At 37.8% G+C, this 26168-nt stretch overlaps 1 protein-coding gene across 2 annotated transcripts in view; it reads left to right on the top strand.

The window, feature by feature from the left end:
• B3GALT1 (beta-1,3-galactosyltransferase 1) overlaps nucleotides 1-26168 on the top strand; it is a 327536-nt gene that overhangs the window by 134119 nt on the left and 167249 nt on the right. For both annotated transcript variants that reach the window (XM_032770953.2, XM_075070138.1), the window contains exon 2: nucleotides 17563-17719. The gene's annotated coding sequence lies outside the window, so the exon portion shown is untranslated. The remainder of the gene's footprint in view (nucleotides 1-17562; nucleotides 17720-26168) is intronic.

Below are 26168 nucleotides of genomic sequence, written 5' to 3'. Positions count from 1 at the left end.
TTAACTCGATATTAATGACGACGTCGTGTGAACGGATACAGCGTTAAATCGGTATATCGGCCATTAAACCGATTTAAAGTCGCAGTGTAGACCTGGCCTATGATATTGTGAATGAATGGGGATGTGGTTCAAATGAGTAAGAGGTACAGCTAGTTGCCAATTTTTGTCAACAGTGTTTTTTGTTGGAAAATGTTGATTTGTTGAACCTGAAACTTTTTTCACAGGAAAGCCTTAGTTGCAATAAAACTTTAGTTGGGAAGTTCTCTCAGGTCCAGGAGGGAATTCTGGTCAAAATGAGACAAGCCCAGAACTGCTAATAGCCCAGGACACTCACCTGGGCATATGCAAGGATTTGAACTGCAGTCTCCCCTATCTCATCTGAGTAGCTTAACCACCAGGCTATAGACTCAGTCTCTCTTTTATAATCTCTTCTGTTGGTGCCATTTCACTTTGTATAAATTATTAGGTATTCATTGGGCTAGAGGAAAAAAAGGTGAGACTGACTCTGTAGTCCAGTGGTCAGGGTCCACACTTGACATATGGGAGACCCAAGGTCAAATGCCTGCTCAGAATCAGGCAAAAAGTCCCTTTTCATCCTGAAGCATAACAGGAAAAATTATTGAAATCTCACATTTTCACAGGATAGAGAAACGATTTCCTGACAAACTCTAGTAAGAGGTTGTGTAAAGAAATTAAAGAGTCAGGGCAGTTTGATTTGTCTATATAGGTATACACTTATAACTGGTATTTATATAATTGTGGATACACAAAGCATCAGTTGTCAGCTTACATTCTCACAATGGTAAGATAATATAGTACCCAATAGAACTAACACTCCAGACTCATTTCCAATGAGTTTCCCACAAGAGAGGTGACAAGTATCATCTCTGAACCTGAAGAAGCCCATTGCCAGAAGCGAGGATGGATTGTTTTTTGTTTTTTTTTTTAAATTAGAACCTGTAAAAGGGATAATGCTACATCCAGACCCCAATTCAGTAAAATACTTAAACAAGTGCCAAGTATCAGAGGTATAGCTGTGTTAGTCTGAAATCTGTAAAAGCAGCAGAGAGTCCTGTGGCACCTTATAGACTAACAGACGTACTGGAGCATGAGCTTTCGTGGGTGAACACTTCATCGGATGCATGACAAGTGTGTTACTTCAAGCAGATCTGTGTTCAGCAAAACACTTAGGCGTGTGTTTATAGTTAAGTCTCATTGACTTAAGCATGTGCTTATATTCTTTGCTGAACTGAGGATTTGAGGAAAGGTTAGGAAGAGGATTCTTTGGAATCTACATTCCAAACAAATGGAAATTTACTTTTTAAACAAAAATGAAAACTGATTCTCCTTGCTAGTTCCTTCAAATGAGAAGAAAGTACCATTACCAGTGGTATCACAGGACTCTCAAACTGATGGTATTCTTGTGTTGTATATAGATGCAGTACCCTTTCAGTGAGGCTGCCATTGTGATGTCATTCCTTAAAGCACTAAGAACTTCCCAGGAAAAAGTTATTTCCAGATTTATAGAAAATTTACACTGCATAAATCTGGAATTTTGCTATTGTCTACACGATATTTTCTGATGGACACAATGTATTTCTGCCTAGCTGAGAATTATGACCGGAGAGGGTCATATGAGCTATCTTAAGTTCTTGAAAAAAAACCATATGGGGTATTTATACATTCAGATGCCCACAATTATATGTGCCAGCTTTCGCAAATACAAGAGTGTATTCATTTTCTATAAACAACAACATTCAATAATTATTTTACCACTTTTTAAAATTGAAAAATAAAATAGAATTCATGGCTTATAAGATTTCACAGGAGCCCAAAATCACACAAAGACATATAGGGTCTGCTATACTTCTACATGTCTCCCCAAAACTTTTCATGAGAAAATGTAAGTAGGTAGAAAGAAAAACATATAATGTATTAGACTATACAGCATGGGTCTTTTGTCAGGTTCCTTTCTGAATTGCAAACCTCTTAGCTAGGTAACAGAGCTGGCATTGCAGACTCCCACATCCATTGAGAAAGTATTCTCTCTAAATCCAATTATTAAACACATGCCTAACATATTACCTGGAATAGCTAAAAACCAAAGTTCACTTGCCTGAAATGCATGAAAGGCATAACTGATAGTTATATATCTAATTTTGCTGTAACTGGAGGGCCTCATTTCTATAGACAGCCCATGGTTATGAACTTGGAAACACAACGGCTTTTCCCAATACTCTACTCTATTGGAAAGTAATATGGGATGGAATATAGCATGTCAGTTATACAGCCTGTAGTACAATTTCTTATGAACTTACTCTACCATGTCTCTAAAAACACAGTCTAAATCCCAAACACACTTTAGGGTGTTTCGTAGAACCAAGGCTGCCATATAGAATTGTATTGTGTATGTGGGTTACACTCAAGATAAGAAAAATATCTTGTAGTAGTCTATTTTACTGGTCTTATTTAGCAGTAAATCAAAAAGCTTTAGGAAAATACCAACTGAGAGAACAGATTTTGAGCAGGAAAACACCTAACAGTGAAACTTAAAACTGGCTATTCATGGCTGATGAAAAATCCATACCTGTTTCTTCAGCATTAATGGACATCAGATCTATTGGAATACTAAAAGTGTGAAAGATGTAATTCATCTGTCTGAGTGTCGTTAAGCATGAAAAAAGATTAAACATAGTTCATATTAATTCTGAATATAGAAAAAAGATAAATACTGTTTTGCCTAATTGTGGTAAAAATTAATGATTAACTGCATGCAGTGTAGGGAGAATAATATGAAGTAGGTTAATCATCTTAAGCTCATGCAAACTATGTTAGCCCCTGCTCTTTTCCCTAAGGTACAAATATGATTTAGATTTCAGAAAAAAGCTTAACGAACCATAGTTCTTCCCTGCCTGTTTAATAAGGATTTGGACTACAAAGAAGTAAACTTTATAATTTTTCTAAATTTCTTTGTAATCCATTTAAAAAGTAAGTGAATCAGACAAATCAATTAGCACAAACATTTGTTATTTCCTCAAGTAACTCAGGTATGCAATGCAGGCAAAGGTTATATAAATACTGAATCATCTGCCTAACATCCTTCTGCTGAATCCAAACCACTACATTACTTTGCAGATAAAGATGCCCTGTATGTGCAGTTTTTTTGGTTTTTTTTTTTTTTTTTTTAATTTCAGTCCAGGGAAAGAGTATCCTGATTTATGATGGTGAGTTATTTAAGGCATGGGTGGAACTGATTATTCAGTCAGACAGATTATCATCATCCCAGGCTGGCTGTGGGTCAGGCAAATAAACAGGGCTATAATTATAGTAAAATTAGTGAGACAATTGTATCAGTTATGTTGTTCATAAAATATATATAAATAGATTCTTTCATCAGTCAGGGGAGCATACATTAAAGATCAATTAGCAAAATATATCAAAGAAATAATGCCAGGGCAGGGAGAGAGAATGTCTCAGGTCTGAATGAACTTAAGGCCCCAATTCTGAATACTCCATAAGGCTTCCTTGCAGCTTTGTGATCTATGTCACCTTGACCCTTTAAAAACTCATTTCTTGTCTATGGTCATTAGGAGTTTCTGAAAAGCAGCACACTTTATAGAAGACAAATACTTAATCTGTGTCCTTTTAACTAAGAATTGGGATTGGGATGTGTTTCCCAGGCACCCCTGATTCACTACTTCTCCTTCAAGGTTAATTTAATGGGGATGGTGTGTCTAAAATTCACAAATAGCTTTAACATGAGTTAAATGAAAACAAGATAGCATATGAGTAGAGAGAAACAATTAAAACAATGAAGCTATCTTTTTAAAAGAAGTTTTGACACTTTACAAAACCTTATTTAGATGGATATCCTTTAGGTCAGTTACAGGACAGAAAGCAACATCTTACATTACAGTAGTTAAGAAATCCTCATCTCTGTTCCAACTTATTTCTTTCTGCAGCAGCTTTTTGCATGACAGTGAAACCCAAGCACTGGCATGGGGGGTCTTGTCTCTCTTTTACTTTTTTATCTCCATGGGGTCATTTGGTTACTTTGATCTGCCTTCTCATAACCTCCTATCACAAAGGTATTTCCAGCGCTGTCCCCTCCAAGGAGGGTAGGACCATCTCTCATGAAACGCCCATTGAATATTTCCCAGATACATTCCAGGATTATAATTCCTGTCTGGACAAACAGTTTTGGTTCCTGTTTTTCACGCACTTCTTTGTTATTTGGAAGGTATATGCACACACAGTACTTATCTCTCATCCCAACCCTGGCATCTCCAAATAAGTATCCTCCCATGCTCTTGTTGAAGGGCTTGCCTGCTATTTGTTCCAGCTTAATGAGCTCTGTTCCATAGTAAGTGCCCTGGCCAGAAGTGATCACTTGAATTCAGATCCTTGCCATAAATTCTACTGGGTTCAGATGCAGTTGTGAAGAGCTGAGTTAGCTGACATGGTTCTGACCAGGAATGACCAGTCTGCAGAGATTAGAGCAAATTGTGTTTAGCATTCTCTCAGTCAGCGATGATTGAACCCTGGTCCGAATGCACAACCTCTCTCTGAAATCTAGTTTTCCCTCACCAGTTAAAATCATCCTTCCTACTTGAGTCAGGAGGGGAGAGAGAGCCCCTACAACAGCAGACCAGTCTCTTTGTTTTCTTGTGAGACATTCAGCCTTTACAGTGAAATCCTGGCACCAGTGACAATAGCAAAACACCCATTGATTTCAGTGGTGCCAGGATTTCACCCCATAATGATAATTACTGTGTGAATACTTAGATGGATTGATGAATAACATTCCTTCTTCTCAACCTTTGCTTAGTTCCCCCAATAAAACCCATTGATTTGCACTATCGTAAGTGTGTGAATTACACACACGGCAAGATCCCCAGATGGACTAAATCAATGTAGCATTAATGAAGTCAATGAAGCTATGCTGATTTACACCAATAAAGGATCTAGCCCAGAAAGCAGCTTCAAGACAGAACCTTAAAATAGTATTTATAAAAGAGAGAGTAAAATGGGAGAGAGGAGAAGGAGAGAGCGATATTACATGTTTATACCAGAATCTTTTGCCTTGTTGTTTACTTTCTGCTTATCTGCTGAGCTGATTTGACGAATGTAAAAAACTTATTTTTCTCCTGACTGTTAGTAAAAGGGACTACATATTGGAGAGAGAAACTGAAATTAGGTAGGGAATAACAGACTACCTTAAATCTAACTGATCTGAAGCAACTGTCTTGGAAACTGATAGCCATTCTTTTCAGAGGTATCTTTTTAAGTGACCCTCAGAATGCTAGGTTTTAGCACCATACACATGGGATGCATGAGGGTTTTTATGTTTATCCTTTTTCTGCACTCCCAAACAATTCCACTTTTAAAAATTTAATTATTTTCCTCCATGGCTAAGGCAGAAGATAGTATTCCTCATTTGGAAATAAAAAGAACCTATTTATTCAGAGAAAACAGATAATTTTAGCTGTTCCTAAGGCAGAAATGACTAGCTTTGCTTAATTTCCAGGACTTAATTTATTTTCCCCACTTTTGTGAATTTAGAGCTAATGAAAGATGCTGTATTCACATCCCTGAAGACTGAAATCCTCTATCCAAAAAAGAATGGTTTTATACGTTTTTCTCCACAAACATTAAAAATGACTCAACAAAAATGTAGAACTGTGGCCACAATTGAAGTAATGCCCGGCCCAAACAAAGTCCTGGGGTGGGAAGGGACTCTGATCACACTGGTTGGAGAAACCATGACAAAATTATGGTAGAAGCAGCTATGGTTCCTACAGGGTAGGCAGGGCCCTCTATCAGTTTATTGCTCAGCACACAAGTGAGTCATTTGAATATTAGGTAATCTAGTTCATGGTTCTCACCCTGGAGGTTGTGACCAGGCATCAGAAGTTGCAACCACCCTGCCCTTCCTACATTGTCATATGAGAGAGGGGTACTGCTTAGCTAGCTAGTGTGGAGTCATAGGGAAAAGCTTGAGAACCAATGTTATAGTAAATTCTCCACTGAGTTTAAAACACTTTTTTAAACTGTCTTCAACTTTGTTTTTCTGACTTCACATTTTAAAATTCCACTTCAGAAATTCTCTTTTCACTTCTCAGTATTTCTAGTAAGCTGAAGTCTCTCCTTTTTCTTTTCTTGTAACCCCATATTTTGATCTAATTCAGAATCACCACTTGTTTTTTATTGTTGATTCTTTTCATGTTTTGTTTTATCACTGTGTCCTGTTACCTTTCATCAGTGCTTTGGATGGAAGGGCTCTTCTCTTGACCTTGCTGAAGTTCTGCTTACTCACTGTGGAATGAACTATTTGTTAATTCCCACCAGGATTACAAGGGACATAGGAGGGGCTCTCTAAACAGGGGGATCTAGGACAGATGAAATAAGAGGTGGAGACTATGAACTCAGGGAAGAAGCTGTCAGACTGATGTTTTATTTTTGAGTTACTAGTAAAGATAGACCCAGAAATCACCTCAGGCTATATTTGGTCTTTTAAAGTTGGGGTAGAGAGTCATCCTAATAAAAAATTAAATAATAATGATTTATGTAAGGTAGAATAGCTGTTAATTAGCCATTAATGAAGTATATAGGAACCAGAGGATGGTTAAAATCTTAAGCAGTCCAAACTGGATCTCAGGAAGTTCATTTTAACTTACTTATGAAAGAAGACACAGCACAGAGTCCAAGGATTGATGTAAAATGAGTTCTCTTGAACTAAAAACACTGCAATTTAGAAATTTCCAAAGCTCCTGGCAGGAGCCACAGAATTGTACAGGACAGAATTCTTTAAGACCAATGGAAGAGTCCCTCTACAAACCACAGGCTGCTTTGGAGGAAGGATAGCTCAGTGGTTTGAGCATTGGCCCTGTTAAACCTAGGGTTGTGAGTTCAATCCTCAAGGGGGCTGCTTACGGATCTAGGGCAAAATCAATTCTTGGTCCTTCTAATGAAGGCAGGGGGCTGGACTCAATGACCTTTCAGGGTCTTTTCCAGCTCTGTGAGATAAGTATATCTCCATATATAAGCTTTAAGTGAGCTAGCTTTGACAATGCCAGGTCACCATCCATTTTGGATATTTTTGAGGAGCCTTAGGTAGCTTGCTCATGCATGCATAATTTAATCCTTTCCATTCCTAGCAATCAAATTGCTTTTAAGTTACATTTTGTAAGGCTTTTGTTCCTGCTAAAACTATAACTAGCTGCATAATGGCAAACATTTTTCCTTAAAAGATTTCTGAAAATAGCTTTCATCAAAACATAAATTTGGTCAAAAATTTTCTGACTTGTTCAAACCCAAACTTCTATAAAAATTTACCTTACTTTTACTTTTTAATGAGCATTTTATTCCCATCAATTGAATTTTAAAGTTTTATTTTCAAAGTACACAAGTTTATTTTGGGGATATGATATAAAACTTTTTTCCAGTGTATATTTTATGCTTTTTGTTGTCTGGTCCCTAGGTTGTCTCTTAGAAAAGGCTTTCGGACATATAATGCATACTTCAAACACATGCTTTCAGCAGCCTTCATTTTCACACCTGTAATTTGGAAAACATTAATACTTTCTCCTTTGTGCATGTCAAATATTCTCTAGAACCAACACTGACTTCTCTTTGGCTGATTCTGTCCTTTTTTCATTATCTCCATTTTACAACAGCACAAAGAGACTTGCCCAAGTTCACACACAAAGTGCTCAGCAGAGCAGGGAACCTAGTCTGAGTCCCAGGCTAACATCCTAACCACTGGACCAGCCTTCCTCTCTATATTCTAATCATAATGTCCATGCTTTTTGTCACCTTGAGGCTGGATTACAATATACATGCTTCTTGTGTGGCTACAACTCATTTGGAAAATGCAGCTCCTCATTAAGTGGTATTTCTTGCCAGGAAAACATCACATCTGTGTTCCATTACTTCCACTGGCTAATGATTAATTTCCAGATTGAGTTTAAGGTATTCTATTAAACCTACAAAGCTCAAAATTATCCTGGTTACCTGAGAGATTTCCCCCCTCCCTGTGTGATAGTGTGGGAGTTATGAGCTTCTGAAGTATTAGAGCTAATAGCCCTGTCATATGAATGGGAGGAACCTGGCAGCAGGTATTTCCAGGAAGGAGTCCTAAATCTTGGCAGTTCACTTCCCCCACACCCCATTGTGTGCCAGAACTTGGATTTGGTAACCTTCAGGGAACTCCAAAAGACTCAGCTGTTTTTTTCATGGCTCCTCCTCAGTCTATATCCCACCATTTAATTTGTACTTCCTCATCCAGACTGTGGGACAGATATGCAGCACTCCACGTTTACTGCTTCCCACAACATATTTTCAAATCCAAAGGTATTAGGAAAAGGGGAAAATTGTGAAAAATCTCAAAAGCCAATAGAATAAAAGAAACAAAATTAGAGAATTAAGTCCCTGATCCTGCCCCATTAAAGTCAACAAGAAATTTACTATAGACTTCAATTATCATAGGATAGAGCCACAGTCAAGAAGAAATATCAAGCAGCACCATGCAGAGAACATCACAATTACCAAACGAATTGTCAAATATATCAACAACATTCAGAGCAAAAGAAATGTTGGGCCATTCTAGAGAGACTGCGAAGAGTTACAAAATGATCTCACAAAACTGGGAAACAAAATGGCAGATGAAATTCAATGTTGATAAATGCAAAGTAGTGCACTTTGGAAACCATAATCCCAACTATACATAGAAAATGATGGGATCTAAAGTAGCTGCTTCCACTCAAGAAAAAGATTTTGGAGTCGTGGATAGCTCTCTGAAAACATCTGGCAGTCAGAAATGCTAACAGAATGTTAGGGACCATTTGAAAGGAATAGATAATAAGACCGAATATATCATATTGCCTCTACATAAATCCATGGTATGCCCACATCTTGAATACTGCATGCAGATCTGGTTGCTCCATCTCGAAAAAGATACATTAGAAATGGAAAAGATACAAAGAAGGGCAACAAAAAAGATTAGGGGTATGGAATAGCTTCCATATAAGGAGAGATTAAAAAGTGTGGACCGGTTCTTTTCCCCACTACCCAGAATGCACAGGTTCATAGACAGACTCTTGAGCTGAAGTAGTATGTCATTTATTTGTTGCTTCAATGAGTGATCAGTTCACCGAAACAGAGTTGAATGCAAGTGCATACCTGCATTCAGGTGCTGGCTTTAAATATGTTGTTAGAATGTTATTCATTATATATTGTTGTTGTGATGCATGGCCAGCATTAAACATGGTTAAACATCCTCCAGGATGAAGGACTCAAATTCAATCCTTAAAGACACATGGGGAGATAATGTTTGTGTTTTTGTGTATTTACATATACAGTATATGGGTAGTGGTCAACAATGTAATCAACAGTCCCTGTCTATGCTGTATTCTGATAGTTCAGAGCTCAAAAGAACATCCTAGGATTTAAATGAATTATAAACATGAGATATCTCTGTATTCACCTCTCTTTGAAATGTATAGCAAATAATCTGAGAATGGTGGAGGAATGAGCAAATTGCCTTATGTTAATTCTGTAGCTAGGTACCGGTGATGGACCTCCTTCAAAGTCATCCTAATTACCTTTTGTTCCCCAAGGAACTCCCAACATGTCAAAGAGGACATGAAATTGTATAAAAGAGCCTTGGGTCCTGATTTTGTCATCTCGGATCTGCTTAAGCTTCATCAGGAGAAGTTTCAGTCATAAGATTGAGATCCCAGATATGCTAGTACTCCCTGAATATGATATTTAGACATTGGACTATAACCTATGAACTATTTCTGAAAGAACTCTTTTCAACTACAAAGCTCACCATCTCTGGAGAAAGGGGTAAAAAGTCAGATGGCAAAGTTTGCAGATGATGCTGAACTGCTCAAGATAGTTAAGACCAAAGCAGACTGTGAAGAACTTCAAAAAGATCTCACAAAACTAAGTGATTGGGCAACAAAATGGCAAATGAAATTTAGTGTGGATAAGTGTAAAGTAATGCACATTGGGAAAAATAACATCAACTATCAGAGGGGTAGCCTATGTTAGTCTGGATCTGTAAAAGCAGCAGAGAATCTGGTGGCACTTATAGACTAACAGACGTTTTGAGGCGTGATGAGCTTCGTGGGTGAATACCCACTTCGTCAGACGCAGGTAGTGGAAATTTCCAGGGCAGGTAATGATAATGCTAGCAAGCAAGCTAACGAGATAACAAGGTTAGTTCAATCAGGAGGATGAGGCCCTGTTCTAGCAGTAGAGGTGTGAAAACCAAGGGAGAGAAAACTGTTCTGTAATGGCAAGCATTCACAGTCTTTGTTTAGTCCATTAGCTGATGGTGTCAAATTTGCAGATGACTGAGCTCAGCATTTCTCGCTTGTGAAGTCGGTCCTGAAAGTTTTTTTGCTGACAGATGGCCACCTTAATGTCTGCTACTGTGGCCAGGAGGTTGAAGTGCTCTCCTAAAGTTTTTGTATATTGCATTCCTGATATCTGATTTGTGTCCATTTTATCCTTTTCGCGAGTGACGTCCAGTTTGGCTGATGTACATAGGCAGAGGGGCATTGCCTGGCATATGATGGCGTATATGACATTGGGTGGACATGTAGGTGAATGAACCAGTGATGGTATGGTGATCTGGTTAGGTCCTGTGATGGTGTCGCTGGTGTAGATATGTGGGCAGAGTTGGCATCGAGGTTTGTTGCATGGATTGGTTCTGAGATTAGAGTTACTATGGTACGGTGTGCAGTTTGCTGGTGAGGAATACGTGTTCAGGTTGGCAGGTTGTCTGTGGGCAAGGATTGGCCTGCCACCCAAGGCCTGTGAAAGTGTGGGATCATTGTCCAGGATGGGTTGTAGATCCCTGATGATGCGTTGGAGGGGTTTTAGCTGGGGGCTGTATGTGATGGCCAGTGGAGTCATCTAAGACAAACCCAAGAAAGAAACCAACAGAGGGTGGTGATGGACGGCAGGAGAGAGATCACTTGATCATTACCTGTTAGATTCACTCCTTCTGGGGCACCTGGAATTGGCCACTGTCGATAGACAGGATACTGGGCTGGGTCCAGGATACTGGGCTGGATGGACCCAGTACAACTGTTCTTATGTTGTTCTTATGTTCTCTGCTATGAATCTGAATCTTAAGAACTGAACTCATGTCTGCATGTATATTGATCTTTTAATCATACTCTCTCTCTCCTGTTTTTTAATAACTTTTAGTTTAGTTAATAAGAATTGGCTGTAGTGTGTATTTGGGTAAGATCTGGAATATCTAATGACCTGGGAGGTAATGTGTCTGATGCTTTGGGATTAGTAGAACCTTTTATTTTATATGATGAAATAAGCGTTTCAGAAATCATCATATTTGACTTGGATACCCAGCTGGAGGCCTGAGGCTGGATCACTTTAAGGGAACTGTGTTGTGTGGATTTCTAAGTAACCAGTAAGGTAATAAAGAAGCTGTTTTATGCTGGCTTGGTAAATCTAAGTATTGGAATACCAGCTTTTTGGGGATTGTCTGCCCCATTCTTTGCAGTTCACCCTAATTGGGTGACCACAGCTGGTCCCCACTGGAACCCCAGTCACACATGTGTCTAAAAGACCCTGCAATTTAAAGTCAGTGGTGCTACATTGGTATAAATCATTAGAGAATCAGGCCCAATTTATTCACAAGTTTTAAAGAAAATGAGCAAAGAAACTGACAAATCTTAAAACATATTTAATATTCACTAGAATATCAAGAGAAATTAAGCAGGGGAAACACAACCCACATGCAAGAGACAAAAAGAATATTTATTATTAAATCAGGAAACTAGAGCCCAGGGAGTGGAGCATCACTTATGGAGAAAATAGCTATCTTAAGGAATGTGATGAGTGAACACCTGGGAAAGCACTGTCTGATAAAGGATAGCCAGTATGGTTTCTGGCAGAGGAGGTCATGCTTTACTAAATTGTTGGAGTCCTTTGAACATATTACTGCCTTTATAGATTAGGAATTCAGTGGATTTAGTATACCTTGATTTGACAAGGCTGTGCCTTCAGAAATTAATGTCCATAGCAAAGAGCTATGGCATAAGGGGTAAATTAGAGTGTTAGTGAGAATACTGCCTGCACAGCTGGAGACAAAGTTAGCCGTAGGTTCAATTTTTCAAGTTGGAAAGAAATTTTCAGGGGAATGATTAAGGTCATAGATATGACTTCTGAGGTACCCATACTATTCTGGATGCGAACAGTTGAAGATATTGAAAACAAAATTTCTAATTTGCAAACAAAGCTACAATCAGAGGAACAATTTGGAGAGGAATACGGAAGATTTTTTTTTAATACAACCAGATTTCAAGGAATTTGCTTAGCTAAGGTGAGTTGAGCCAGTAAATGACAAGCAGAGTTCATTCTATACAAATGGAGAGTTACTGTGGATGCAATGCACCAAGCTAGATAATGTAGCATAGATACACATGAAATGGGGTTGCCATCCGGCATGCTGATTGGGGAAAGGAACTGCATGTTGATTTGGAAAAATCATTGAAATCACTGCCTTACTGTACACCACTACAGTGAAAAGGGACAAAAAGGTGTTGCTATAACATTTGTCATGGGAAGGATAATATTACTTTGTTCGTCTGGGACCAAAACCTGAGATTTGAACAAAATCCTCATTCAGGCAACCCCGCCCCCATTGAAACCGATGAGTATACACCGGAGTCCACTGGGATCTGGCACTTATAGAAGGTATAATACAGTGCAACAAAGATACAGTCTATTCTATTCCATATGCGTTTTTATAGTGCGCTCATCTGAGCCCCTTATGAGAAAGTCTTATAGTATTTCATATAAAACAACAATCTTCCTATAGAATTTTTAGACAATTCTATATAATTTAATAGACAATTACACCTCTGCTATAGGATTTTATAGGAAGATTTAAAATAGTATAGAAAAGTTGTTCTGCATGAAATTTAATAGGTTTTTAGAGTAATTTCTAGAGAACTCTATTGGTTTCATTCTTTAGGACGTTCCCATAATTGTATACCATATCTTGAGAATTTAAGTTATGGTATAAAGAATATTGATCTTATTCTCACTAGAAAAAAATAGACAAAGGAAATATCCGAACTATGAAAGAGCCTGACAAAGCTGATAAAGCCAAATTGGATGATCTGGTGGAAATAAAAATAGGGCATGAAGACAAAAATTAGAAACTAGCTAGGAGTATCTAGGAATAGCAGGTAGAAATACCACACAGAGTAATGATAGGAGAACTTTTAAAGAATCACAGGATTTAAAGTTCATTTGCTTATTTGATCTTTTATCCCCCTTCCCTAACAGGCCTGGATTGTTTCCCACACCTAAAAATTCTCCCCCCAATAGGCCATCTCTCTGTGCTGGTGCTACCTTCTGAAATGGAGATTTCCAGTGGTCTGCTCCCACTGATGGCTGCCCATCTCACCCTCATTCTGGGTGTTGGATGGAGGGAGGTTTCCCTACAAGCAGGGGCCTAAAGTCCTTCTTCCCTAGTGGGCTTCAGACAAATGACAGGCTCTGTGCTGCGCACCTCTGACACGTTATTCAACTCTAACATGCTTTATTGTGTGCTCCAGAACACAAAATAATTAGCATTAGTGAGTACCCTGGATCCCACAACAGCTCTGACAGAAAAAATTAGATTTCTGGAAGAGGAAGCAGCTGGGGTAACCCAATTAACAGAGAGCTGTGACAGGGAGGGACTGGGGTACTGTAGCAAATGGAAGAAGACCCTGAACTGATTTTTTTCCTGAATATTAGAAAGATTAGGTTCATGGGGTGGGCAAGTGTTCCAGTTTATTCTTATTTTAACCAAACCAACTGAACACAAAATGTTACAGACAGAGCACAAGTTACCATGGAGATTGCTTCAAGCAGTGATAGCTACTGTGGTGAATTTGTTCCAGGATGAGGATAGGATTTAGGGGTGGGCTGAAAAATAGGAAAGTGAGAATCAGATTAGTCCAAAGAGAGTTAGGCACAATGGTGTGGAAAGCTTGTTTTCTTCCTCTTCCTAGAACTGTTTTATGTCCTTTATAGCTCTCCTTTTATCTCTGCCACTTCAGACAGTGATACATTGGTCACATTTTAGCAAAATTGCAGTTACAAAAATCGCACCTCCTTCCCCCTTATTCTACCATGAGCCTTGTGTACTAGGGTTTTGTGCACTCTAGAGAGAAAAGTGAGGGTCTATGGCATATATTCACTTATGTCCCCAAACAATAATGCCTTTCCACAGCCATAGGGGAGGAGGAATCACCACTCAGCAAACAAATTTACAAGAAATGATCTTTGATTGGAATGTTTATGTTTTGCTTTGGTAATATATAACTGTGGTGTTGATGAAACAAGCACAGTGTTCTTCTTGTGTAGTTTGCATGGGACGGGGTGGGGGTAAAGGAATTTTAGGTGTTTCCTTCTCCCTCTCTAATAATTTTTTTTAATACCTGCCATTTGCTAATCCATCATTCCATCTGATCATCTAATCCATTCCAAAAGCAAAACATTTTTCTCTAGGAGTAGTTTTGTTAATCTTTATCAGAGTGGATTCATCCTTAAAGCTATTTAGCAGTATTGAAAGATGAGAAGACTCCATGAATGACAGGGAAATTGCCCCAATAATTTGGTGGCAGCATTTTCACCGGGAACTGAACAGCAGCAGAGCTCATACCTGTTTCCAACTCTGAATAGTTAGCTACAGGCTGGGGACCGACTGACTAAACAGCGGTTCTGCAGAAAAGTATCTGGGGATTACAGTGGACAAGAAGCTGGATATGAGTCAACAGTGTGCCCTTGTTGCCAAGAAGGCTAACCGCATATTGGGCTGCATTAGTAGGAGCATTGCCAGCAGATCGAGGAAAGTGATTATTTCCCTCTATTCGGCACTGATGAGGCCACACCTGGAGTATTGCGTCCAGTTTTGGGCCCCCCACTACAGAAAGCATGTGGACAAATTGGAGAGAATCCAGCGGAGGGCAACAAAAATGATTAGGCTGGGGCACATGACTTACAAAGAGAGGCTGAGGGAACTGGGCTGATTTAGTCTTCAGAAAAAAAGAGTGAGGGGGGATTTGATAGCAGCCTTCAACTACCTGAAGGCGGGAGGCGTTCCAAAGAGGATGGAGCTAGGCTGTTCTCAGTGGTGGCAGATGACAGAACAGAAGCAATGGTCTTAAGGTGCAGTGGGGGAGGTCTAGGTTGGATATCAGGAAACGCTATTTCACTAGGAGATTGATGAAGCACTGGACTGGGTTACCTAGGAAGGTGGTGGAATCTCCATCCTTAGAAGTTTTTAAGCCCCACTTAACTAAGCCCTGGCTGGGATAATTTAGTTGGGATTGGTCTTGCTTTTGAGGAGGGGGTTGGATTAGATGACCTTCCAAGGTCTCTTCCAACTCTAATATTCTATGATTCTCTCATACAGTGCTAAAAAACCAAAGCACATTTCAGTGCATGAATACACAATAGATTTTAAAATCCATGAACCATTAGAGAGAAATGGTTTGCTTTTTCAACATGGAATCCCATTTTTCCAGCAAAAGGGAGGGGAATTTTTTTTCTCTCTAGTGGAACATACCCCAATACTCTACCTGCCTGAAATTTCTGCTCTTTGGTTCCAGTTCCCAACTGTAAACTGCTTGTGTACACATCTTCTGACATGAACCATACATACTCTTCTTCAAGATTTTAAAAGCCCTTTAGTCAACAGTAGTGATACTTGTTCCCCAGTACACTAGGAAATAGCCTTGATAGCCGCCTCCTTTTTTAGTCTATATCTCTCACAGCTAACTAAAATTAATGGTAACAGGTGGTTGTGTTGTCAAAAGTATATATACTTCTCTTCTCTAGCCTCTATGCTTTCTGAGGTACTATGGGGTGGGGAAGATGACAGATGGCTTGCGCAAACTAATCACAGATAACATGATATTTTGGTGTAGTACATGCATTTTTAGGCAAGTAATGAACTAGTTTCATTTAATATCCTCCCCTGTGAAAAGCTGACTACCTTAATGGAATGTGGCATGCTCTAAAGAAATGCACATTACATCCTAAATTATATTAAAATGTATTTAATCATAGCACTATGCAATAAATAACAGTTATTGTTGGTAGAGATTTTGTCTGAATTTATTTCATGAAAATCTTTTGATAGTTTGACAGAGAGAGACCAAAAAAAAAAAAAATCAGTCCTCAGGCCAAATTTTGCTCTTTTTGACCTGAGTTCATTATAGATTTAAGATACGATTAAACAGAATATATCTGTGTACCTCTGAGCCACACTGACCACAGAAAGCCACCAGTGCAGGCTCTGTGGCATGTTGATCATATTCTTCCACTGCAATGGGACTCTGGCTAATTAATAGTCTTAATAATTTTCCTAAGTGGTTTAAAGAAATCTATCACTTATTTCCAAGTGCTAGTATTGCTGGAATTACTAAGCATTGAGGCCTGGTCCCAATAATCTTTGTCGTTGTCTTCCATGGGAACAGGATTTGGCCATTAAAGATGACATTCTTTTTAAAGGTGGATGCTGTTTATTTTGAAAAGTGCCTTCAAATTTGACCTTGTAAATCTTATATACAATTTTTAGCACCTTTACAAAAACCCCAGTTTTTAAATTTTATTAAAGATCTTATGGTAGTTAATTACTTTTTATTCCTGTTTGTATGACAAAAATATGTCACATCAAAAAAATCATGATTAAACCCACGGTATCTAAGATTTAAATAAGGAAGTCAGAAGATTAGAAATGAGATGATGGAAATAGTTAAAGGGGAAATTAATAAAGTAAAACAATACAATTTTAATTTGATGGCTCCTGCCTTTAATGCCTGGCTAGTTGTATGAAGACAGACGGGAAAACAGGAGGAATTGAGTATAGAGAGATGGGCAGAAACAGGGAAAAAGGTAGGGGTTGAGGACTGAGAGAAAAACAAAAGGCATGAATAGAAGAAAGAGATCAAAGCCCGAATCCTGCAATTTACAATACAAAGGGTGGTCCACTGTGCCTGAGTGGAGCTCCATTAAAGTCAATGAAGTACTGCATAGGGGTCCACATATGCTGTAAATTGTAGGATTTGGCCTAAACATCCATGGATAAGGCATTAATTCCATCAGCCTGTGGCTCTATTAAATCTGACTGGTCATTCTGAAGGTATTACTTCTGCTTCTAGGCAGCAGTTGAACAGTAACAAGTTAGGCAAGTTGCTCCTATTTTCTATAAATCCCCACAATTTATTTTATGAAAACACATCTATTATTGTTCCTGCAATATCTCATTTGCTGCATTATCCCACCAAAGGAAATTGTGTGCATTGTGTTACTCAAGTGAGTGGATTTAAGCTGCTTAGCCATATAAATTGCAACAGTGTTCACATGTACCAACTTATTTGACATTAGAACATGGCCCTTGGAGCTCTCTTTACAAATAGCTAACATCCTGCTGTAAATCTGTTTTCATGCAAGATACATGAATAATAAAAAATAAAAACTCTAGCTTATTCCTATATAATGTGTGGCTATTTTTCAACACAGGTTTATCAATATGCAACCAGCACTTGTTCAATATGAGGTGGAGAAGATGAGATGAATAATGGCACAGAATGAAGAATTATGAAATTATGGGCATGGCACAGCTAAGCAAAGAAGAACAATTAATGAAGAGAGAAAAACGAAACATTGTCTAAGTCAGGTAAGCAATTTAGACCATTACCTAACAATATGTAAGGTGACTGAAGCTTATTCGGATTATGCAAGGATTACAGGTGCATGAGTACACACACACAGATATCTGCTGGGACTTCCTTCCTGAGCAGTATTTTCTCTGCATTAATTACAAACATACTTTCTTCTGATATTAAACATGCATTTGACTTGCTTTGAAGCATGAATAACCCCAGCTCCAGCACCTAGCTTCACTATGGTATCATGTGAGTGGTGCCTAGAAGCATAAATAACACTTTAAAGCGGGGTAGGCAACCTATGGCACGTGTGCCGAAGGCGGCACTCAAGCTGATTTTCAGTGGCACTCACACTGCCTGAGTCCTGGCCACCTGTCCGGGGGACTCTGCATTTTAATTTAATTTTAAATGAAGCTTCTAAAACATTTTAAAAACCTTATTTATTTTACATACAACAATAGTTTAGTTATATATTATAGACTTATAGAAAGAGACCTTCTAAAAATGTTTAAATGTATGACCAGCACGTGAAACCTTAAATTAGAGTGAATAAATGAAGACTCGGCACACCACTTCTGAAAAGTTGCTGACCCCTGCTTTGAAGTGACCATTCAGCCAACATTCCCAAGTTACATCTATGCTTATTATTAATGTTACATCATAAAAAATACACATTAATACTGAGAAAGCAGAACTCATATGGATATGCAACTATTGTATTAATGCAAACATAAGGCACTTTGTGCCATTTATTTAAATTACCACACACTGAGCTATTTCTGCATCTTATTTACTTTGTGTACTGTGAATTTCAGCAAAATACGTGTCCTTTATTTAGATCTAAGAAAAGATTAACAGTATTTTCTCTAGTGAGAAAAGCAGCATACTGTATAGAGTCAGAGCTATGCGAGGAGATGCAATGTTCATCAGTTACAAACTTGAGACTGTCATATTGTAAAATACCATATGATAAAAGATGCTGCATGGAGTTGAAGCTGATTCCATTTCCCAAATGGCACATTATTATTTTGTATTTCCTTGGGGAGTGCACTAAAGACTAAAGGAGAACTGAACACTTTTAAGGAGTAGAGAATAATAATCAAAAGGTGCATAGTTCTTGATTATAGCAATAAAATCTGTATTGAGAGCAGACTGACAGGGGAAACTGAATATTGGAGAGTGGATGCATGCTGTAGCACTCTCCAGCTAGTGAACAGACAATATAATTAGAGTTGGGCAATTTTTTTTCAATGAATATTTTATTCACAAAAAAATGCAGTTTTGGATTGACGAACTATTTGCAAATTTGGGTGGCATTTGGAGAATGGTTTTGGCTCCAAAAAGGGGGAGGAACATTCCAAAGAAAATATAAACATTTTGCTTTGACATTTTTTAAATGAAACTTTCAACATTTTGATTCAAAGCAGCATTTTATTTAGAAATTTAACTAGATTTAACTAAAAATGGAGGAGACATAAAAACACCCCAAAATGACACAAAATGTTTTGTTTTGTTCAGTCTAAAACAAACAAAAAAATCATTTCAGTGAGAAACTGAAAAATTGTCATTTTGGATCAACCTGACATGAATTTTTGGGGGAGATTTTTTAGTTCATCCACTGAACTGAAAAATCAGTTATCTGCCTATCTCTAAATATAGTTCAGTTCTATCAGGAACATTTAAAAAGGAAGAAATTGGAAACTCTCTTATATAAAAGTCCCATGGACAATCTGAAAGAAATCAAAGCCAGGAAATGCCATGCATAATTCTATATACAATGTCATAATGCAGTTGTCCATCAGATTTTCTGTGGCAATCTACAGAAAACGTTAATCCAATAATTTCTGAAGACGAGACTCCAGATACACAGCTAAAGAATGTGTAGAACTAACCATGAAAAAATAATTTACTGAAAAGTCTTAAAGAAAAGGATCCTAAATTAATCATGGCATTTTGAAATCAGGGCAAATGAGCAGTTTTCAGGGCACAAAAACCACCCTCCTTTTACAAAATGGCAGATTAATTCACTAGAAAATATTACATATTTAGTCAGATACATAGGGATGGGATGGCCGTCGCTTCCTGTAGCTTCCATTGGCCAGGAATGGTGAATCGCAACCACTGGGAGCTGCAGGGGGCCGTGCCTGTGAACAGTCAATGTCTGCAAAATCTCTCACGGCCTGCGATTAGCTTACCCTGATGGGCCGCATGCAGCCCATGGGCTGCAGGTTGCCCACCATTGATCCAGAGTTTAAAATACAGAGGATCCAGCAGCACTTGTCTGTGATATTACATGCTACCACTACCTAAGTATGAAAGTTACACATCTGTTATACAGGCCTAAGCAACCGAATATCTGTAACCTTTAAAAGAAAATTACTCTCCCACTTGCACCTTCATTTTTCATTCACCTAGAGTACAGCTGGGCAGTTCTGTGGGAAGTTCTGACATGTCAAAATTTCCTTTCATCTCCAAATCACATTAAAAGGTTGAAATTTTGAAATTTACCACAAAACAAAAATTCTAAGATATTTTGTTTTGGAAACATTGAAAAAGCTTATCAACGTGTTTCATTCTGATAAGGTAGAAATATTTTGTTTCAATTTTGTTTTGACTTTTAAGTTACATTATATTATAAATAAGTTGAAATGATAAAAGTTACAATGAAATGTTTCAAACTTATTGAAATAAAACGTTTTGACCTTATTGAAATGGAGAATCCTGTTGATAAATTCTCATCAAAAAATTTAGTGAAGTCAATACATTCCAGCAAAACATTTTCAATGGAATCAGCAATTTCCCAACAGAAAAAAGTGTTGTCAAAAACTTTTTTTTTTTTTTTAAATCAGCTGTACCCTGGAGTGTATCTTTGCTAGCTTTGCCTTTTCCCACAACAGAGGACCAGCACAGTGTTTAGGAATATGGAACACACATGCTATATCCAGGGCAACTGGAATATTGCCAGATCCTCACCAACTGCTCACTTTAACTCAGACCCAGGGGGAGGCCTAAATACCCAAAGCAGCAAAAACACTCATTTCTTTATGTAATTGGCCAGATCAACCCCATTCTCTCAGACTTGGACCTGGCCACAATAAGCCACTCACATATGATCTCCAGCTTTGATTTTTTTTTCAATTCATGATGTCTGGGAATGAAGCCCCACATCTTGAATAAGCTGAAATAGACTGCATTAGTCTTTGTGCTGAGCAAAACAGATTGCTGTGAGCACATTAGCTCACCCCACTGGCTCCCCATTGAATCAAGATCTCTGTCCCATAGTCAAAGGCTCTCATAGCATTGACCTTAGGTATCCAAGAGATTCTTTCCCACTGCAACCATGATCTCCCATGACAATTAGGTTCCACTGTAACAACAGAACTGTCAATCACTAGGGGGCAGCTCATGAGTGTGGGAAGTGCAACTTTTACAGGCCACAAGAAGCAAAAATGACCATGGACATAGCTGCTTTGGGAACTACGTGCAAAACTGATTTTTTCAACTTAGCTTTCGCTCAAAATTTCTCCACCTGCACAGACAAAAAGACAAAAACAAAACATACCCTCATACACAAACAAAAAACCTAGAAACTAGTCAAGCCATTTCTCCTCCAGCCTGAAAAGTATTTAGTATTTTTGAAGGATATTATGATGATGGGGACCATAAAAGTATGTGGGTTGACTACAGTCCCATTGACTTCAGTAGGAATTTTACCAGAATAAAAATTACAGGATTTGGCCCTCAGAATTAAGGGTTCAGTCCTGCAAGATGCTGAGCACTGATTCAGATCTATGCTTAACTTTAAGAATATGAGTATACCATTAAAGTCAATAAGACTGTTGTGATGCTCAGAGTTAAGCATGTGCACCATGCAGATTCGAGCTCTAAATCAATATGGGTTGCAGCCATGTGTCTGAGGGATCCTCAGACTTCTGAAGATAAAAATCTGGACTTATTGATAATGTCACATTCTCTGAGGGCAAATGATTATATCATGACTTTTATATTTTAAATTGAAATAATCCTGATTAGACAACACCAGAAAGAACTGTCTTCATCTAATTGAACTTTTGTGGTTGCATGTTCACTGTAAGAGTGTTTTGGCTCTAAATACCATAGTACGCCATATATAAACAATTTAAGCCTTTACTTCTAGAAATGAATGAAGAAGCCATGCTGCTTATAAAATACATTGGTAGTAAGAAAATGTCAGAACAGTCATCTGTTCATATATCAGTCACCAAAGAAGTGTATTTAGAGTGTCATGGCCAGATGCTCAAGCGTCAATGTGATCGAGGATATGTCCATTTGCAGCAGCTGGGAGCTTGCTTCCCAGCCTAGGTAGACAGATGTGAGCTAGCTCTGCTTGAGCTAGTGCACTATAAATAGCAGGGTGAAATTTGTAGCATGGGCAGTAGCTTGGGCTAGCCACCTGAACTCATACTCAGGGGATCGGGTTGGCGTGGACTCAAGCAAATAGTGCCACAATGTCCAGACTACTATTTTTAGAGCACTAGCTTAAGCAGAGGTAGCAGAAGTCTGACTACCCAGGCTGGGAGGCATGCTCCCTGATGCAGTGTAGACATACCATTAGGGTCCTTCACATCAGTTCAAGTACTTCTGTTTAATTCAGTGGGTGCATGATCAGGGCTGCAAGACTTTATTGTAAATTTTACCCAAAGTGTTCAGTATAGTATGAAGCACGGGGAAACTTACAGTCTCAGCCCTGATAGTGCAAATATTTATCCATGTGAACAGTCCAGCTGAGTTCACAGTAGGATGAGCCTCAGTCCAAGTACTGCACCTAAAAATTGCATATATATCTAAAATAAATGCCCAGCCATAACATTTTCTATATTGTATAAACTAATAGTTTTCCACCACTTCTCAGTCAGAGTCAATCATACTTATTCCCCACTTAGAGTCATAATCCTCTGGTTTTTGACATCAGAACTGGTTGCTGTAGAATGACTATGATGTCACCAGCAGAGGGTTATTATTCAATGGGGAATCAGCAGCATGAGTGATTCTGTTTTCTTGCAAATGTCTTCAGTAAGAGCAAAAACTCCAAAGATATGATAAAGAAATAATACTCTACAATTAGGAACAGATCATGCAATTATTCCAAGTGTGGCACTCCCATTAAAGCCAGTGGGACTTTTGAATATGAGTTAGTTGATGGACCAGGGTTTAAATAGTACATTTTTGAGACACATCATCTGCTTTATAAACCATTTGTGAAATAGTCCAAAATATATCTTTTTAAAAAAAATATGCACTATTAAAACAGAAAATATTTTAAAGATTCTAGATTTTTTCCCCCATAGAATATTTGTGTTTGACTCCACATTATAATAACTAGTGTTAGGCAGAATTAGTATTTGTTTTACCCTGGTACATTTAGAACTTACATCCTTGTAGTTTTGAATATTTTGAATTTCCTTTTACTGATAAAGTCAGTTACCTTGGCAACAAAATTTTCTGTGCTAAAATATAGGATGAAGTTGCTGTCAGGAATTTTGACTGTGGGTGTTCAAAGTTGGTACTGAAACAAGAACTTTTTAGAAGGAGAAATGAATAATAATAAAAAAAACCCACACACAACCATCACCAAAAACCCTTTACTGGTATGAAATGGAGTTAACTCAAATTAAGGTTACAAATAATACCAATTGTTGTTCAAATAATGCCCTATGCAACCTAATTATTTTATGATAACCTGAGGAGTCTCTTTTTATAACTTGGCACACAGTCCTGATGCAGGTTTAACAGTCCAGAATCACATCAAAGAAAAATAAATGCAAGAGTCTTTGAACTTCAGCATTGGAAAAGGACCATCTCCAAAGACTATTTCTCAGCACAGCTGAGGTTACCTTGATGGTCTGATCAATTTGATTTTTTACAAAGCCATTGCCTTTATTGATATTAGTTATGTGCAGTTTTTTTAGAGTTCTATTTAGTTAAAATAACTAAAAGAGGTCAAACATTTCAGAGTTAAATATTCAAATATATTTAGTGGAAAAAAGCACACTTGTTATCTATTAGTAGTGTCACTAAATAACCTAGAGGGCTAAGGGTGATGGTGCCCTCATAACAGAATTTTAAACAGCATGGGATCCAAAGCCTTGACCTAATTACATATTATGTTAGCTATTATAAAACCACGACGGTACATCCCCATGTCTGCTGGGGTTGGACAAAGATACAATATTTAAAAACAGAGCAAGTTATTACATTTACTATATAAATAAGATTTTTTTTAGTGTATTTGCCTCTTTATCTTAAACTTTTATTACAAGAGGCTGCAATTTTTTTAATATAGCTTCACTGAATGGAAAGAATGTGTTTTTGGAAGTGCCCAGGACCTACCTAAATACAGTTATGTCTATTTTAGGGTTTCCTCTGACATGTATTACTCCTTCAAATGTCAGTTCTCATGTGCTTCTTACACAAAGATGCTTCTGTTGGGTATTCCAGTGGAGGGTGAGCAGATGTTATTACTGCTCTGGTGATTCATTTTAAGGCGTCCTAGCTTTGATGGAATATAAAGGGCAGATAAAGCTACCAATGACCAAGTATATTAAAGAAAATATTTAGGATTTCTCTGACTTTCTGAACTGAGACTATTCTCAGCAGAAGTTGATCCAGGTGTTGTTTTTACACTGTTAAATTTTAGTCAATGCCATCTATTTATACCATCGACAATTGATCACACTCTCACGGCAAATGGTTGGCTAAGTTTGTGCTTGCAGCTGCCCACCCAACAGGGACTGAGATTGCTACGGGTCAGAACAGAGTGATCACCACCTGGGAGCTAGGGGGTGCCTTACACTGCTCTCAAATGACCTTTTCTGGCTGGCACTTTGATGGGATCTGAAGGAAGTCTATTCACCTCTCTTGACACAAGCAAGGTGGCTATGACATGTCACTTTTTTGGAGAAGTATAAGTGATGGGCATGAGTGAGCGTGAGTGATAAGTAAAGGACTTCTAGAGAACACCGTTGAAAAAGCATCATGTCAAATGACACTGTGAGCCCACTTTGCAAACATAGCATCTAAATGTGATTTCTGAATTTTACATTGGGCCTGTCAACTCAATTACTAAGGTACTAAACTGTTTTACATTCTTTTGTATCCGTGTGAATGCCAAAATGTGATGTTGGAAAGGCCTATTTAAAGTTCATTGACTGGCAGCTGTTCTTGGAAAAAGGAACAGAATTTAAAAGCCATTTCAAGTTCATGCAAACTAAAACATAATTATACAAATGGATGGGGAATGAATTCTTTCTCACTGAATTTTGCTTTAAATAATTTTGCTAGTATTTAGATACCACAGCGGTGAATGTGCTATAAGGCCACAATTCAGGAAAGCATCCCTATGCACATGCTTATGCCCTACATGCTAGAAGTTAAGTATATGTTTAGGTGTTGTCCTGGATTGTGGCTGAAATGCACAGATAAGACCAGGACATTTTTATTTTTAAAGATACTTCTCTGCCATAAGACCAATTATGCTACTAACAATACAGACTGCTTTAGAAATAAATATGCAGTATGGTATAAGTCGACATCAAGAAGGAAAAACAGTCAGGTTTTTTTTTAAATCAGAGAATACAACAAAATCAAACGCTGCATTAATAGTGAAAATAGCACTTTAGTAATTGCTTGATTACCCCATCAAAGGACAATCTGATTTCCATGAAATGAATTAAAACATAAGAGGCATAAATTCCCACCCCCACCCCCGTTTTTTTTTTTTTTTTTACTGTTTAGAATTTTATTGAATTTTGTTTGACACCACAGATGACAGTAAATGTGATTAATTGCCTCTCATAATTGGAGTTTCATTCCAGTGGTTATTGCTTGTCAGTATCAATTAATAGCTCCACAAAAACCTCATTCATTTCACAATATTAAAGAATGATGGCTTGTGGGAATTATGCTAAACTAGCACTTTCAATTAGATTTTGAATTTTATAGTGTACAGAATAATAGTTTATGGTTTTATAATAATAAGTGGTGATGGGTTATTGCTGTATTGTAATCACTCTAATTACATATATATATGTTTATCTGGAGGATTGTCATTATAGTTGTCATATTTAAAAATAGACAATTGTATGTAATTAGTCCTTTAAAACTATAGCTTTTTTGGTCTGTAACATTAGAAATGATTTTGACTGTCACAATTACATAGCTTTTGTCTCAATAGTTAGTGGACAAGTAATGCTAGTCAGCACTCTCCTTTAAAAATTAAAATCTAGAGTCTTGAATATGCTAATATAATGTTAAGGGTAGCATGAGTAGAATAAAGTTTGTCATATTGTGTTCGAAAGACTACAGACTTCAAGGACTAAAATTTTAAAAATCATGTTCCTACTTTTAGGTACCCAGTTCTGACAATTTTGACCTGGAATCCATTTTTCATTCTTCATAGTTTAAACTGTACCTTATATATTG

Source organism: Chelonoidis abingdonii, chromosome 10 (assembly GCF_003597395.2).
Source record: "Chelonoidis abingdonii isolate Lonesome George chromosome 10, CheloAbing_2.0, whole genome shotgun sequence".
Classification (NCBI taxonomy): Eukaryota; Metazoa; Chordata; order Testudines; family Testudinidae; genus Chelonoidis; species Chelonoidis abingdonii.
This window is presented reverse-complemented; position numbering and strand designations above follow the sequence as displayed.